We start from the raw sequence: 18,368 nt of genomic DNA on the forward strand, positions 1-18,368 counted from the left end.
AATTAAACTGGCTTTAAAGTTTCTAATAAAATAATTTAAATTGTACTTTTAAGCAAAAACAAACTGCCACACACTTCAGATTAAGATAAACAACACATTTATTTTCCTTTTAATTTAAACTTTTATTGTCCCCAAAGGCTTTTTTTTGTTTCACTGCAGGATTTATGCAAAATATTTAAAATAAAATAAAAACATATATACAGTATATATATATATATATATATACAACAATAAATCCAATTATCCAATTAGACAGTTCAGTAAAACACTCAGACAATTACCGGTACAACAGCAAACTACTGAAAAGCAAGCACACAATAGCTCCAGAGTCAACTGCTCCATTAAGTCCTATATAAAGCAGATTATTCATTAAACTCTGTGCAGCTTTAAAGAAACATTATTTTGTGGAAAATCAAGCAGTTTTTTTTGGCAGCAGGGATGAAGTCCTGCAAACTTTTAACTTTTACCCAGAGAACTCACCTTGACTTGAGCTGTGTGGGGTTCCCACTGATAAAACATTGTTCTGACCCCTTGTAAATGTCAAACATTTTAATTTGGCTTGTTTTAATTGATTTTAATGTCACGCTAAGTCCATCTTATCTATTTGACTTATTCCTAAATATACTGCCCTTAATTAAAACAAGTTAATTCCTCTCATAAAAAACTTATGCAACTTAAATTCCACAGACTGTCCTGTCTGTGCATCAGCAGACATGGAGATTTTTTTTTGTCTTTTGGGGAGCGACAGCATGGAGGAACTGCGGCCAGCATCATCGCCTCGTAGCAAGACGTTTGGAATCACGGCTGGGATCTTTTCTGTGTTTTCAGTTTGCGTGTCCTCCCTGGATGTTCCAGCCTCTACAAACATGCCTCATAGGTGAAACGGTGACTCTAACTTGAGGTAATAGATATATAGCTTATTTTATGCAAACGAGTAACCTTCCTGGGAACGCTTTATTGCTATAGTTTTGAAGGAAGTTGAGACAATCTGCTAAAAACTCAGCAACTATGAAGTGAAGAATCTGCCACATCACAGAGCCAACATGTTACACACGGCAATTTTTTCCTCTTTTGGAAAGTATTAAAAATCAGTTAATTTGACCCTCAAGCTTGATAAAAATGTCTATCAAGATGGTGGCTGTGGTTAGTCATTAATTTTAAGAAAGTAGAAGCTGGATGAAAGAATAAAAAGCCCAAGGGAACGAAAGAAAAGAGATCTCTCAGTGAGGAAGTCATTTACGGGAGCTGCTCAGCGATTGCGTGCAGCTGGAAAGGCTTTACCTCACAAGCCTTCGCACTTTAGTCTTATCAAGACAGTAACAGGATGCTGAAAATCAAATTACTTACAGCCAACAGCTTTGTTTCGGTAAAAGTAAAATATTTCAGGATGTTCAGCAAGAACAAGATGAGTGGATCCAACTTTTAACCCCCCCGTAGTCTCAAGAAAGAATGTAAAACATGAAGACGGAACGAAAATACCCAGCTCTGCTAATTGGGTGTTACGACCAGACTGTTCAGCTCTAAGAGCATTTTAGCCTCCTTTAGATCACTGTCTGAGTCTCTCCAGCTGAACACGGGCAACAAAACAAAAGCAGACAATCTGATTCATCAAACGGCGCAGAGGCAAAACAACAGGCTGGCGACCAAAGTGGAGCGGGGGGGGGGAACAGAAGGAATATTGAACTTTGATTAGCTGAGGAAGACAGAAACACATTTGATTATTTATCACATGTCAACTATATTTGACCCTTTTTCATTGCATTCTAGGTGTGCTATAAAGGATTACACTTGGATCAAATATCATGTAGAATATCATGTCTACTCTATCTACTCTCACTTTCCTATGGACACATCTAGATGAAAGCGTCCTAAATGTCCAACGCATCCCTCATTAAGCCGTCATTCATCCGCGTTTGACTTTCAAACCGAGTCGAAAACACGGCAACTCATCCGATAGTTCCTGACAAGTTCCACATCCATATTGCAAACGGATCGTTCCCTGCGTTCATCACATACACGCGGTAACCATCGCAGTTTAAAGCTCAGCATCGTGCTCAGCTGAACTCCGTCTTTGAAATAAAGCTGCCAGTTAAGCTTCACATAGAAAGCAAAACGTATTTTGAGATATTTCAGACTTCCAGGATATTTCTGGATCTGTCTCTCCACCACCCACAATGTCCTCTATTTCTTCCAGCGTTTGCCGTTCATCCGTTTCCTATATGTGGCACAGCGTGGGAGAATATTAAACATCAACAACAACAGCACTCAAAAGCATGTTCGGTGTGCTTATTGGGTTTTTCTTCCCCGTTTTGTTACAGCTGGAACTACTCTACGTTCAACTACATATTTAAGACGTTTGTTCCACCTCTATTTTCGGTTGGCTTGCTTCGTTCGATTTACAATCAATCAATCAATCCAGAAAAAAAAGAAAACTTTCAGACAAACTGAACCTAATAAAAATTATGACGAGAACCGTTATCTTCCTCTGGGTGGGTGCTTATAATAAAGGATGCTGCAGGGTAACAAGACCAATAGAAAGTACTAAACACCAACTAGCACATCATATTTAATTAGTAAAATGGGTTAGAAATACGCACACAAAGGGCAACAATATAGCACAGCTGCTGTTAGAAACTAAGTACAATTAGCGATCAACCACATATTAAACCATTAATCAAACCAATAACTAACAGCAAATGACATCAGCCAACCTCGCCGTATTTTAGCAGCTACCCAGTGTTTCTATTGTAGTGAACAAAAGATTAACTACGACTACAATGACTTATTTTATTGGCATTTTTGTGTTGCTAGAGTTTGGTTTGTTTGAATATGCTGGTGCTGTAGGACCAAAAGGTGGCGAAGGGGCAACACCGTGTTGCTCACGCACCTGCGATCACACTGTTCACAAGGTGTCAGCCTAAAAGGAGAAGCATCATCCAATAAAATCTAGCCATATTTCAGTTGTTTTTTTTTTACCTCCGCCAAGGAGAGTTGGAGGAGGTTATCTGATCGCCCACGTTTGTTTACTTCACTTTACTTTTGTTTTCCCCCAATGCTGTAAGATACAGCAGTGCCCTTTTTAAAAATTGGCCGATACCATGAAACATAATACAGTACATGTAAAAAATAAAAATACCCTGGCAAGGAAAAGCTGGCCTAACACTTCTGAGCAACTGGATCCAGGTCTGGATCAGATTTTGGTTCGTAGATTGTAAAAGCAGCATTGTGGCATCACCGAAATCATGGTGAAATACTTTTAAATAATAATGCTGGTAGATGTAGGTTCACTTTTATTAAGTTAAGTTTATTTCTGCTCTACAACTTTTGCTTTGATTAGGGTTGAGGAAATTTCCTGAACTAACTCTCCATTGGCCTCACTCTAAAGAAGCATTGATTTCCACATGGCAACAGGGACAATGCATCCTCTGCTTTGCTGTGATGCGGTACAACAAAATCTCCTGAACTGCAGTGCGTTTTAATTTGAGCTCACTGAGCAGCGATTTCCAAGCTATCCAGCAAGTCATGCCTGATGAACATCAAAACCCATCTTCAGCGGGGCTAATGCAACCCAACGACATCTTTAATGACATGATGCAAACCAATGCCGTCTTTGATTAAATAATGCAAATGTAATGTTTCGTTCTGTAATGGAATAATGTAACATAAATTCGTTACTTAATGGAATTACGGCAGCTGCAGTAATCACTTGTCTGATGAGATAATGCCGACTGAAGGAGGAGATCCCGCTGGTAATGGCCGAGGATGGCGACTGCTCTGGGGCCGTGAGGGATGAAACGAGGTCGTGTGCGTTTCCCCTCTGCTTTTGTCACTATCACTATTTCTGTCTGAGTCTCTTTGTGTTTGCATTTCTGTCTGTGGCCTCTCTCTTAAGAGTTCAGGAAGCTTCTTCAACTTGTCGGGACAAAAAGTTCATTTCCAATTTATACATGGTGTGAGGCACGCATACGCACGCACGCACACACACATACACCCACCATCTCCATTAATAGAAGATTGATTTATCTTTTAAAAGTAGGGAACACTCAATCTGTGGCATGACCTTCAGTGTAGGTCTGGGTGCTCTGGGCTTGTGTGTGTGTGTGTGTGTGTGCAGAAGCCTTAAAATACAATCCTGCATGACTAATTATCCAAATGTCTGTGTGTGAGGTAAAGATAGAGTGTTGTATTAAAAGATATGAATGTATTTGGGTTTGCAAAAACGTGTGTGTATGTGTGCGTGTTCGCTCAGACACTCAGATTGCTGATCAATAGTTGTGATTGAAGGAACCATTAGCCATCGGAAGCAATAGAGACAGCGTTACTCCTCATGAAGAACTGTACGAGTTCACACACGCACACACACACACACACAGATACACACACACACACATACACAATATGACAGGTAACAAATTAAATGCTTTAGTATGATGAATATGTGTTCCTTATAAATATACTTTATAATGCATACTGACCCACTCACACACACACACACACACACACACAGAGCTATATATATATCAATATAAACGCAGCCTTCAATGATTTAAATCCAGGTTATTCTTATCCCGTCTATCTCAGCCATTCAATCCAGAGGAGGGCTTCAGCTGCCAATCACAATGTTTCATCCTCTTTGGAGGGAAATGTTTAAGACATGTGTTTTTGACGTCGGCCCATTGGAGGGCGGGGCAGTTCGTCTACTGCAATCAGTCACCGATGGGCCACTGAGTTGTTTTGGCCATGTAGTGCCATCCATCTTTCCACACAGTCAAAGACACGGACTGACTACATTAGTTTAGACACCGCCTGCTCCATGATGAGCACACCCACTGTGTAGCTTTCCTCTAGTGTGTGAGGGAGGGACAGTCCACGATGCTGTCAGAGTTTGAATGATGGGTGTTTCTGATGTAACAGCACAAACACACAACCTTTTGTTGTGTTTACACCGAAAGCAAAATTACTTTTCACCAGGGATTGCTCGTGCAAGTTTGACTGCACGCTTATTTGAGTTGAACCTCTTCATTCCTGCCAATGCTTATTTGCTCCCAACATCGAGATTACTTTATTTTAAATTTGCCCTAAGCTAGAGAGCAAAGGCTGTTTGTATCTGGGTTGTTCAGATGAATTCAGCCTTGCTCTGAACTCACTGCCCTCACCAGAGACTCTCATTCTCTCTTTTTTATTTTGCCGTTATGCAGCTGTACTTTTAGTAAAGCACAGAGGCATTCACCCGCACCCCCCCGCGTGTTTTGATCACATCGGATTTTTACATCAAGACATCACCAAAGAGACATTTGCATGAGTTGCTGCGGTAACATCTTAGTTCCTAACTTAGTGAGGATGAGCCATTTCTGCTACGTCAGAGAGACTATTTAACTCTGCGTCTGTATTCAACCTGCATTGTTCTGCATACTTTTCTTGTAGCTGCGTGGGTTCTGCTTGGCTGGCCTGATGCACCATCACTCTGGATTCATTGTGTTGCAAGTGACACAATATATATATATTTTTAAATGACCAGGGCGTCGGGATCTCAAATTAATCTTCAAAAGCATCTCTGCATATGGTTTTTATCTGATAGGCTGTCAATGCCAATGCAATCTAGATGTGTGTATACTTCATATACATACACACACATATATGTATATATATATACTGTATACTCACTATATACCATATTTGTCTTCAATAATGTCACTGAAATTATAATTTTCTTGTGGACGACCATGAAACAAAATATTTCAACTCAAGATTGTAGAAAACTGAATGTGGAATTTAACTCTTGGGTTGCCATAGAGACGCTTCGCTGATTTTTTCAATGACAGTCAGTAAATCCAGATTAAATTTAAAGTCTGTACCTTAAATCCACAAAGCTTAATGTTTTCAGTGTTGCAAAAGACAGATAAGAAAATATGAAAAAATGGATTAAAACGAATACAGAACTGGAGAAGCAGCCTCATCTCTTTGTTTTTGCTTTTGTTCCACTGCTCAGCTTATTTGTTCCTTCAGAGCCGTAATTCTCTTATATACATAGCAACACTTTTTTTTTTGCAGCGGACAATAAAAGCCTCTCAAAGCACGAGAACCTAAGATTTGGTTTTGTATTGATCGGCTTCTTTATGGGTGAAAATGAAGAACCATGCATCTTGTTAATAGTACACTGATTCTTAGGATTCCCACAAAGACATTCATCACAATAAGTGAAATTCAACTTATTCTTTCAACCCGTCTCTACGCCTGTAGGAGGAAGGAGACTCTAGCTTCTACTGCGAGCTGTGCGATAAGCAGTACGTGAGACACCAACAATACGACAACCACATCAACTCCTATGATCACCACCACAAGCAGGTAAGTCACACCAGCATAACAAGGCACACAGAGACCTGATTTATCCTCACACACAATACCTTAAACCTTCCTGACCAAGGTCAAGGATTTATTACATCCCAGAGCCACAATGAGCACTCTGCTCCCATTTCCGCCCCTCAAGCCGTGGTCAACACAAATCACACAAACACATAAAGATATCATCTTTAAAGGGCCATTGAAGGCATTGACTGATGGATAGATCTGATGACGCATGGGCATAGGGACTACAGAGAATTAAACAGGCTGCTGAATGTATTCAATGACCTGCATGATGAAGGCATCATGTATCGGGTTGAGTGGTTATGATCAGAAGTCAAAGTAATTACAGCTATTAATAGATTTAACCGAATGCTAAAATATGGAGAAAAAAAAATGCTCATAAGCTTTTCAGTAAAATGTTAATGCCCAGAAACAGAAAGAACTAAAGGCCCTTATCTCGGTTAAGATCAATACCGTAGTGCGGATTAACTGATTTCACAATAAACCCCAGTTTATCAATAATGCAGCCTTCTTATCCAGAAATGGCGTGAGTATTCGTGTCTCTGCGAAAGTTGTTCTCTTTTTTACGTCTTGTCCCATTTTTTTCCATCTTATGTTATTTTTTCTCGGGCTGATCTGGAGTTTGTTCCTCCGTGCTGGCATGCGGAGGAGGGCGGCTCCCTGAGAACTTGCAGCTGCTTGGGGTGTTTACAAAATTACAGACACTGGGAGGAATACATTTTGCTGCAATTATCATTTGCTCACTCGCGAGCGATGAAAGAGGCATAATATTTTTCACAGTTAGCTTTGCACTGGCGTTATTAGGTTTACATGAGGATTCAGAGCTTTTAGGCCTTATTGTTCGAGACTGCGACACTTGCAGGAAATGGGTTTTGTCGCATGAATATTCCCCAGCCTCTACACATGGAGCTAAGCCTCTCGTCTTTTGGTTCACGGTTACAGTCCTATCTTATTTTAGAAATGAAGTGCTTTTGCGGAGAGTCTTGGTCACCGGCACCTGATATGGCGTTTATGTCAGATGCAGCGAGTCAGGCAGAGAAAAGGCAGCCGTGCACATGTTTTGACTTGAAGTTCAGAGACACCTTAAAGTCCGGTTTAGGCTGATGCTGCCTATGAATCAGACAGATCTGATGCTGAGATCTTAAAAGCGTTGACGAAATGGAAGATCTATATAAGAAACCACAGAACAGTGTTGCCTATAAAACACTTCAGCTTTATGTTTCCTCCCGGGATTACTCCGTGAGAACGCCTCCTTGTCCTAATTGACCCTCTTCGTATCTCTCTCTGACTGAAGCGCTGGATGATAATCCACATTTTGAATATCACCATCTCAAAAACAAAACATTGCAACCCGATGCAGCCAAAAGCAGTTTCCAACTGACACAAAGTGGTGTCTAATATTAAATTTGTATTGGGCAGTTTTTATTCCTGAATGGGTTGGAGTGGATTATGTAGCCTCCCCTCTTATCCGTTATCAAACTATAAATATCTTTTTAGGATGGTGGAGCACAGCCTTTAAAGAGAGAAGAGGTTTCCAGCCTTGCAATGAATGTAATTTTATCACTCTAATAAATAATAGTTTTATTATTGATATTGTCTTATGATTGGCTATGCTGCAAGCTTTAAAATTAAACTCCACCGGCCTTCATTTCTGCATCTTTGTCCATCTACTCTGGTCTGTTTATCTATTTATCAGTTTCCCTGCTTGTCTCTCTCTGTCTGTGGGTCGTCATCCGTCAGTAATATGAGCTCACCTCTATGTTATCAATAGTATTTGTGACACACACGCTCGGAAAGGAACACAGAATCTGTATCAGTATCTCCGGTTTGCAGACGGCTTGCAGACAGAGCTCAATAATTGAATTAAGCCATGGTCTGGAGTCCAGACTCTGGACTGCTAAAGACGGCTGTCTCAGTTAAGGCACGCACGCATGCACACACATGCACACGCACGCACACACACACACAGAGGAGCATATATTTACAAACAGAGATGATAAATAATTACAAAGTTGACCGAAAACTCAGACATTCATTAAAATAATGTAAATTTTGGTCCCGGTTAAAATATTTACTAAGGATAATAATCCATGTGTTTGTCTTCCAGCGCCTCAAGGAGCTGAAGCAGAGGGAATTTTACAGAGCGCTGGCCTGCAGGAGGCAGAGGAGACGCAAGGAGGAGAAGAGAGAGGAGAGGGCGCTGAAACAGCTCCACAAGCATGAAGAGAAGAGGACGGGCGAATGGTGAGTGGCGTTTACTCCTTCTGCAACCGAGAGGATCTCACTGGATTCCATTGTTAGGCCCATGGATGGAATGTAATTAAGTACATTTTATCAAGTACTCCAGTAAAATATCGTGTACTTGATTACCACTTTACTGTAGTGGCTTCTCAAGTGATTCTACTTTCACCGATCTGTAAGAGGAATATTACACTCTGTTATGTTTGTATGACAATAATTGTATTAAGTAGTAGTAATCATTTAATAGCATAACTGTATAACAGGCATGGCACTGAGTACCCTTACGGTTAATACTTTAAGTATGTATTTATTATTATGGTTTTGACTCTTTCAGTGTCGCAGTGGTGATCACAGCGCTATTACATTCCATTATATCAGCAGATTACTGTATAATAACATTTATTCAATGAATTATTTAGTAATAAACAGTTAAAATGTCTATTCTATCTCTCGATTACATCTGTAAAGATAACGTGACTAAATGTGTAACAGATCAATAATGATTGATTGATAAGAAGTCGTACTGTACAAAGAATGATCGCTGGCTAGATGAATACAAATGTGTCTCAAAAGAAACAACTGGAGACTGTTTGCAAACTAATATAATTTTAATAAAAAAAATTAATTTTAGAACGGCAACGATAAACCTTTTAAATTAACAATGGCTCAAATGCATGACGCGATAACGATTACATAATTATTATTATTACATTATTATTTTATGACATGATATTTAGGCAGGAGTTTATTTTCCTCTCAAATTAACCAGATTTCTATAGAGAAAAAACAACAACACACAGACAAACTGATCGCACACCAACTGGGCGCCGAACAGCAGAGAAAGTTAGCACCTAGCGGGAGCCCATCGTAGCATTTAACAGCTACAGAGCCAGATCATTTTCTGAAGAGTAGGTGGTGATGAAAACAGAGGAAAAAAAGAACATTACACTTACTTTCATACATTCGCTTGTACTGAAAGGTCTCTGTCGTGTTTGCGCGTCACCTTTGAGCCTGCGGCCGCGTCTGGCTTTTGCCTCCTCACTCTCCACTAGACGCACTGTACTTTTTTCTTGGCTCTCAATAAGGTCAGCGTCACACTGAAATGCTTCCTCGGCGTGACGCTGGACCTTCAACCTCTGTTTCCTCAGAGGCTTTACAAAGTTACACCAGAATTCCCATCTGGACAACTTCAGTTGTCATGAAGCAAAAGTCCTTTCTAATGATATTAATGGAATTCAATTAAACTCAAATGTTGAACATCTGGTTGCAGAATTTATCTTAAATGGGCCTTAAATCACAAAGAACATGTTATTTGTCTGTAAAACCCTTTAGGATAATTTACACTGAGTTTTGGAAAGATATAATGTGGATTTATACTTCCTGCTGAAAAATATCATCTGGCAAGATACTAAACAGAGAATTGGGTTTCTCAAAATACAAATGAAAAATTTGAGGTCAGTGATGCGAGTCAAAATCTGACACTCACGCCAAAAAAAAAGAAAAGCGTGTGGGTCTGTGCCAGGAAACGGTCCCTACAGGTGCAATCAAACATCTCTTAAATTCAAACATGAAAGTTGGAATTTTAATATAGATCTATTTGCTGACCTTTGAGACAAATGTTGGCTGACAAACGTGGCACTGATGTGCTGAATGATGTGCGCTTCAGAGTGCGGTGCGTGCGTGGAAACAAGGCGATGAGCTTTGGCACCGCATCATCCTCTTCAGTCAATCTTGCTGTGCTTAATGGGGATAATCAGCAAAGCTATAAAGTGTTTCTGACACGCCACGTTTCAATCACGGCGTGCAGCTGAAGCCTCTCGCCGTAAAGAAAGTCGTGTGTCGGTATCGGCTGTCGCTGCCATTTTCAGATTCGCAACAATGCAGTTTGGCTGCTGGCGCTCTGGCACAGAGAGGAAAAGCATGGCTAAATTGATTTTCAGCTGGATTTCAGCTCCACTCTCCTCTTACCCTTCGTCACTGACTCGTCTCCGCTCCCTTTTTCATCTCTTAAACCTCCCCTCTCTCTTTGTTCTATTCTCTTTTTTCATTTGTCATCTCCATCCTTCCATCCTTCCATCCTTTGATTCATTTCTTTCCTATTTCCTCTCCTGGTTTCCTCTTCTCCTGCACCCACACATTCCATTTGCTCCCTCTCATCCTCTTCTATATTTATTATTATTTTCCACCTCTTCATTCTTTCACCCTTTCACTGTTAATCTTTCTCCTCACCTTTTCTTTTCTTTTCATTCCTTTCTCTTCCTCGAACCCTTTCTCTTGCCCGTCCATCCTATCCACATCTCCTTTCTTTCTGGCGTGTTGCAACCCTTTGCCTCACTCTTTCATCTTTATTTCTTCCTCTCCCTTCCTCGCCCCTCAGTGCTCCAGGTTCTGGTCCCATGTTCCGGTCCACCACGGTGGCAGTTGAGCCAACACACCCGACCAGACCAGACTTTGTGCAGAACTGGGCTGGCATTCATACAAGTAGCACCGCAGCGGGAACAAGTAAGCGCTCTGATCTGTTTAAAAGGCGTCTACTCAATAATTTATGAGCATGTGTTTGATTATAGTGATGGAGATGCCACGCTATTGATACTGAGGGATTAAAGAGAGTGCGGCCTTCTGCAGAAATACTGATCTTTATTCCTGTGACAGCCGACTTTGTAAAAGAATGTAACAAGCCTGACATCTTTGCATATGAAGTTAATTTCAAGTTTTTGCCTGACTTTGGTGAACTTTGTCAGATTCTGGCCATTTGACAGGACGTAGCTGGTTGATCTCTCGAGTAAAGGAAGCAGGCGCATCATCCAAAGTGTTCACATACGATACTTTCCTTTAATGCGCATTTAGAGTTTCAGAATCCCACATGTAGCATTAGGCTAATGCATAGCCTCCTTGAGTCAAAGTGCTCGGTTCTTTTTAATAGCACCCATCTTATAAAGAATTTGTTCAGATTCAGGCGATGACATCAGCTCCCTTTTATTTCAGTCCCATCTCAATGCCTTCAAAAACTGACAGATGAAGCAGCATGGCAGTCTGTCATGTCCGAAATGGAAATATATGAATACATGTCACACATTAGAATTAAACTCTTAATCTTAATTTCCACCCCATTTGTCAGGAGGCCACGCATTCATAAGTCCATCCTGCACCCATAAATCACATTTGGATGTGGAAATCAACAAAATACCGATGTTGAAGTTCTGGACACCAAACGAATGCACAAGCGGCCTGACTGTATCTTAAAAATGAAGGCATTCTACTCATTTGTGTCCTTGCCATGCTCCTCCTTCCTGTCGGGTTACACAGATAATCCTGTTATGTTTTACATATTCATGTGACCAGTTTTAGCTGATGTGATCCTTTCTGCTCTCCCACCATCTAGCGCCTCAGACCCAGTTGATCCAGCCCTTCTTTCCTCTGGACCCTCTACTGGAGACCAGACCCCCGAGGGACACACAATGGGCAAACAGTCAAATGGACAAAAGCAAAAGCCCTACTTCTGAATCCTGTATCCTCAAGACCCAAAGTGACTACAGTAATCTGAACGCTTCAGCCATTATGCCCAACAACGAAAGCACGAATTTCGACACTTCTATCAAAAACAGCTACTTAAAAAAGATCCCTTGGGCTCATCATTATTTTACCAAACCCATTACAACCAATAAGGCCCCGGTGACTGCCGCTAACGCCTCCATTTTCAACCAAACAGTCGCCAGTGCTGGTCAGAAAATAGATAGCACCACCTCCACCATTACCTCTGACGTGCCGGATCACAGCATCACCAGTAGCAGAGCATTGTGTGCACCAACTGAAGCCTCAGAAGTCCAGTCTATTCCCAACAGGGTCCGCCCCGTGTCCTTCTCGCTGCCTAAAAGGACTTGTGTCCTCCTCCACCAATCAGCTGCTGTCTTTATCCAAGCAGGGCGAGGCTCTGTCTTGTCAGGGAAGCAAGACGGTGTAACGGCGCAAGAAAGAGTCAAAGATCAGCAGCTCAAATCTCAAGCCTCTGCAGACTTACACAGTATCGACGTGGATCACTGGGGCACTGGGAACCAGTGCAGTGTGGATAGTAAAACGGCAATCCAGCACTCCATGGCTGGAGCCAGTACGTCTACTGAGAGGAGAACTGGAGCCCCGGCCTCCTTGGGTAATGACAGTAGGACTGGAACTCAAGTTGGTGGTGGAAGTGGGCCTGAAACTCATGTTTCTTTACACAATGGGACACCAGAACAAACCATTCCTGACAGTGCACGCACATTTGCAACTGATGATTTAGTAGGTAGAGACAATAAGCCTAAAACCCATGATGACAATTACAATCAAGGAACGTTGAGACCTACAGAACAATTAAAAAATCTGCTTTGTTCTATAACTGAAAAGCCAATTACTGGCAATTTAAATGAGACCAAAGAGTCTTTAATCCAAACACAGGCCAAAGAATCCAACTCCTCTCCATCAAATTGGGCTAAAGAGTCAAACTTGTTGCCTCCACGTCGCCCCAAAGAACCATTTTGTCGTGTCCTGAGTCGAGACGGTAGCAGGGTCCTTCTCTGGCCGTCAGAAATGATAAGCTACACCAAAACATCGCCCGCCGTCTCCTACAGCATCAACCCTCTACTCTACGACTTCAGAGCACATAACAGGGCCAAGGAAGGGGGCGAGGGGAAAAAGGTAGGGCTGGAGCAAGAGAGCGAGCGGATAAAGCCGTCTGTGATCAAACGACCCGACTGCCGACAGAGCCCGGACGTTATGGAGGGACGAAGGGAAGGGAGTGTACATGAAAAGGAAGGAGAGGATGAAGGAGGACAGGCAGGTAATCCTGTGGAATTTGCCGACCATTGTGGCCCCAGCCACACAGTTCCTGACCGCTGTGGCGGCCGTGAAAGCGCTTTAAAATGTGTAAAATGGCACCTTGCACCGACACGAGGCCTTCAAAAGACAGGAAGGAGGAGGGAGAAGAGGAGGAGGGGAGGGGTGAGGAGAGGAATGAGGAAGAGAGGGAGACAAAAAACAAGAAAAGAGGCAGATAAGGGAGGAAGAAAGATAATGAGTGGTCTGTCTGGGAATAAGATATTTGAAGAGAGAGAAGAAGAGCGGTTGAAAAGAGATGGCACAGGAAAAGGGGACAGGACAGAAACGGGGCCATTAAGTAATCTTGCAGCTCATCGACTTGTCGGAGGTAAAGAAAAGAGGATGAGGGGAGAAGGGAGAAGGATAAAGAACGATCAGGCAGCGCCAGAGAGGGCGTGTAGAAATGACAAGACGAAAGGAGCGCTATTAAGTAATCGTCCTGCGAATCAGTGTAATCGGTGTAGCCAGCTGTGTCTGCAGGTGAAAAGGGATGCCAACCAGTGTCAATCCCAGCAATCAGGCTCCGGGTGGGGCCCGGGACTCGGAAAGCTCCTCAGCAGGGGTGCAGCATGCAACTCAATGATTAGCCCCGTCCCTGGCTCTGGTATATGGATGCCATGCTGTCCTGCAATTACGCCCGACCCAGCTCAGAATGACAGAGAGATGGGGGAGATAAACCAAAAAAACCAAGCGGGGAAGACTGAAGGGCAGACAGATGAAGAGGAGAATCTGAGGAAGGCAGAGATAACAGCTGCTCACGGCGCCCAAGACAAAGTGTGTAATCTGGTGATTAGCAGTGTTTCTTTTCCCTGTGGAGAAACGGTGCGTGAGCCAGGAATTTGTCCTGCTCTGACAAGTCATAGGGAAACAGCGTGCGTTCCAGCGCTTAGTCTTGTCCCTGTTCCCTTTTGTGAAACAACATGTAATCAAAAGCAAACAATACTTGCAGGACGCAGCAATCAGATGTTGGACCCAGCCCCATGCTGCCCGGCACAACAGCTGGAAACACAACTGAGAATTAGAGCAGCTTGTGCAGACGTGACCTTGTCCGGTGTTACGGCTTTGCAGGAAGTGATGTCAACGAGAGCAGTAGTTGCTGGCAAAGGGGAGAAAAAATCGCCACAGGGTAGGGAAACGCAGGGGCGGAAAAGAAACAAGAGTGACGAAGCCATTTGTTTCAGCACGACAGGAAAACAGAGTGATCGCGGATTCTGTGAAGACAGTGGAGACGGGAACTGCAATGCTGACGACTACAGTGAATTCAGCTCTGATCCCTCACGGGGTGAGGGTAAGGGAAAGCTCAGGACCGATACACCTTTCAATGATGGCCTCACCTGTAATACGCCAGGTGGCCGGAGCCAGTCCGATGAAAGGTGCAAGAGGGACGAGAAGCGCGATGATTCCGACATCCGCAGCGCTCCACTAGGCAATCCGAGCTGGGACAAAGACTGTCACCCCCCCGAGCACTTGGACATTGACCAACCGGCGTCCGCCACCACGGACTCACCTGTGGATTTACCTTCAGACGGCTGCTTTGCCCGTAGCGCTAATGATGCACGAGGCGATCGCTGCCAATGCAAAAACGAGACTAAAAAAGCTGCAGCTCAGAGCCATGTTTGTGATCGTGAGAGTAACGTCTGTAACCGTCAAAGCAACGGTGCATGCATTTATAGCCATACAGATGACAAGGGTGGCCACAGCCGGGGGGGTCACACCGAACTGCAGAATGCCATCTCTGAATCTGACGCAATTGATCCGAGAATGGCCAAAGGTATCGATCAGAGCTGCAGACGTGGCCGTGATGATATTGACAGAAGTCGTTGTGATCACTTTGTCGGTAATCACGTCACTGTTTGCAAACACTGTTCTAATGTTGCTGATCAGAGTGAGACAAAGGCGCTTCTGTGCGAAGATACGGAGCACAGCGAGGAGGAAAGGGATGCTGAGAAGGAAAGAAGGGAGGAGGAGGAGAAGCAGATGGATTGGAAAAAGGTCAAGGAAAAGCAAAAGGAGTGGGAGAGGGACTGGGTGAGGAGAAAGGAGAAAGAAAATGAGGTCAGAAAGAGAAGGAAGGAGCGAGATTTTGATTTTCTTTACCCAGAAAAGAGGCCTTCTTTTCATCACACCCTCCCTCCACATTGCATCCCCCTCCATGCTCCTCTCCTCCTCCCAACTCCTCTCACGTCGTCGTCCTCCTCGTTCTCCTTGCATCACACTATCATTCAACATCACCTCTCCCTCCTCCCTTCTCCTCCGGTGCACTTCCCAGTCCATTCATACCCTCACTTCCTTCCCTCTTTCTCCCCACATCTTTCACCTCTCAGTCTAAATCCCGCTCCAGCTCCTGCTCCTGCGCCACTTCGCCCTCTTCCTCCGTCTTTCTTTGCCTCACCCCCCATCCCTGTTTTGGAAGCGCCTGGACCGTATCCCTTAGCAGGAGCGTTTCACCCCTTGCAGAATCACCACCGATCTCTATACCCCCTGCCCCATCCCGCAGTGTTGCCTTTACAGATGTTCTAAAAAAGAATACATAAATTAGCTACAAATATAGACACATATGAGGACCAAGTAGTCGTCAAGTGAAATCAATTCTACCTGTTTACTCCCAACAGCTGTGAAATGCAATGGGTAACTATTTCAGAAGGACTTGTGTAGACTTAGCCATCTCTGCATTTCAAACCTCGGGCAACCTCATCACCCCATCCATAAACTGCAAGAAATGATTTACGATTCCCGGGAAAGAAAATAGGCAATTATCTTCATCAGTCGCCATCCTGCTCAAAATGAGCCTCAGGTGTGCAGCCAGTGGAGCTGTGGCAGGGATACACAGATGGAGTCATTCCCCTCAGCGGAAATCAGTCCGTTGTTCCTGTTTTGCATTTTAAACCAATGATTTTTCAGTTTACCGCATGTTGGAAAATTACAAATTGTGGCTTTAAAAGACAAATCTATCATTTTTGAATCTCAGATATTGTCAATAAGTGGAGGGTTCTTTTTATTTATGTATGAAATGTAAATGTTTTTTTTTTGTCCCTTTGACTCAAGCTGATAAATTCCTGTTTGTCACGGACCGAGCTTTGAGGCCAGCGTAAACTGGTTTCTAGTCAATTTTTTCCTCAAGAGAGGGTTGATTCCATCTTTCTGAAGAACACAATCGAGTGAATTAAAGTCCCGTCCAAATGGATGCCAAATTGGTTAAGGCGTCATCATTTTAACAAAGACACGACAATCATTTCAGTAGCGTGCAGGAATAATGGGCGCCGCATTCACATCGTCCTAGAGACACTGTGACTTTCTGTCAGCTGCCCAGTGCCAGAAAAATAAGATCATCAAGCCATCATACTGAACCGTCTTAGAATGCTGACATGACAGCGCTTTCTCATTCTTTATCTTTTTGCCTTTCTGTACAAAATGCAAAGTAAACAGGAGGATTTTTCTTCATTCTTAAACCCATTTAGGTTCATTTGCATGTGATGGGATCAGACCCAGCAGCAGCAGCGACTTTAGATTAACGTTGGATAATAATGACGAAATCTGCTAGAGAGGCTGCTCACAGCTGGGGGGGGGGGGGGGGGGGGAATGCATTGATGATGATGATGATGGTAGACTTCAGAAATACTTGAGTAATACAAGAAAAGACAAAAACACTTTTTTTTTTCTTTTCTCTTCTGGCAGTGGCATTTTAAAGTGGGAGTTTGATGGACGTCCAAAGAGGCGACTATCATTTTCTGTCAGTGCAAAATAGAAAAATAAACTGATTTGTCAAACACTGGCAGGAAGGACAGTAAAAACGACTCCAGTGGACTACTGGAAGTGGTTAGCACTGTCTTAGGACCCCAGTTGGATTTGGTTTGGGTCTCACTGTGCCACACAGACCTGCCGGTGCTGCCATTCAAGTGTAAATGCACTCCAGGATCTCAGCGGATCCTGGAGTGCATTTTCTACCCCCTGTGACAAACTTCAGATCAAAATGTTAAGTTCAGGTATAAACCTTTGCCCTTTGATTCTGAACGACCGGCTGACCTTTACCCTTGACGTTTTAGACTGTTAGTTTTCTTCAGTCGCACCCCATTGCAGCTGCACTAAAAATACACCGCTGTGGGAGATAACATGACACTTGGTGACTCATTCAAGAAAAAGCTAAACACACAGCGAGTGATTCAGTTTGTCGTGCATCACACCCGGCGTCCTAAAGGCCTGTCCCTGAGAGCGCTAGATTTGGAGACGAGCTGAGATGAATTGGATGTGAGGATGTGATTGTCAGACAATCCCTAAACAAGCATATTTTAATTCAATCTTCCTCTCTCTGCTGCCATTTATTGGATGCTTGCACAGTTGGACAGAAAAAGGCGACACAAGCTTCCCTGCATGTTCCGAAATCATCGTTTCATTCATGTGCAAAGATGCTCAAAGACTCCCTTCCTGGCAGCACTTTCCTGTCAAAAAGCCCTCGGGGTGAAGTATCTTCTTCAAAGCTAGGGGTTAGGACAAAGCCACGACTGAATATTTGTGGATCTGTCCTCTTTGTTGAAGCATTAACCCTCCCTTGGGGTTGAAGTGCAGCACAGACACCTAACAATTAAGAAGCGTTGACTGTGCCGCGGCCTTTCAGTCCGGAGGAGCGCTGCTGACAGCAAGACAAACAGACTTTAAGAGGTGTGAACAGTAGGAGCAGCAGCGAGGGGATTTGCTAACACATTTTTCTTTCCTCACTTTTCCGGAGTCAAACATCTGGCTGCGATTGATTTGATTTTGGGGCATAAATATCTATCCATCTCAGCGACTATAGATTATTCTCATGCCGACAGCCATGACAAACAAAAGCAAATAAAATGCAGATGAAAATGAGACTGTATGACGCCGATTCTGAGGGATAAGCGCGAGCCCGGCCCCTCCCAGAGGTTGTTTGT

This window comes from Brachionichthys hirsutus, chromosome 7 (assembly GCF_040956055.1).
Source record: "Brachionichthys hirsutus isolate HB-005 chromosome 7, CSIRO-AGI_Bhir_v1, whole genome shotgun sequence".
NCBI classification, from domain to species: Eukaryota; Metazoa; Chordata; class Actinopteri; order Lophiiformes; family Brachionichthyidae; genus Brachionichthys; species Brachionichthys hirsutus.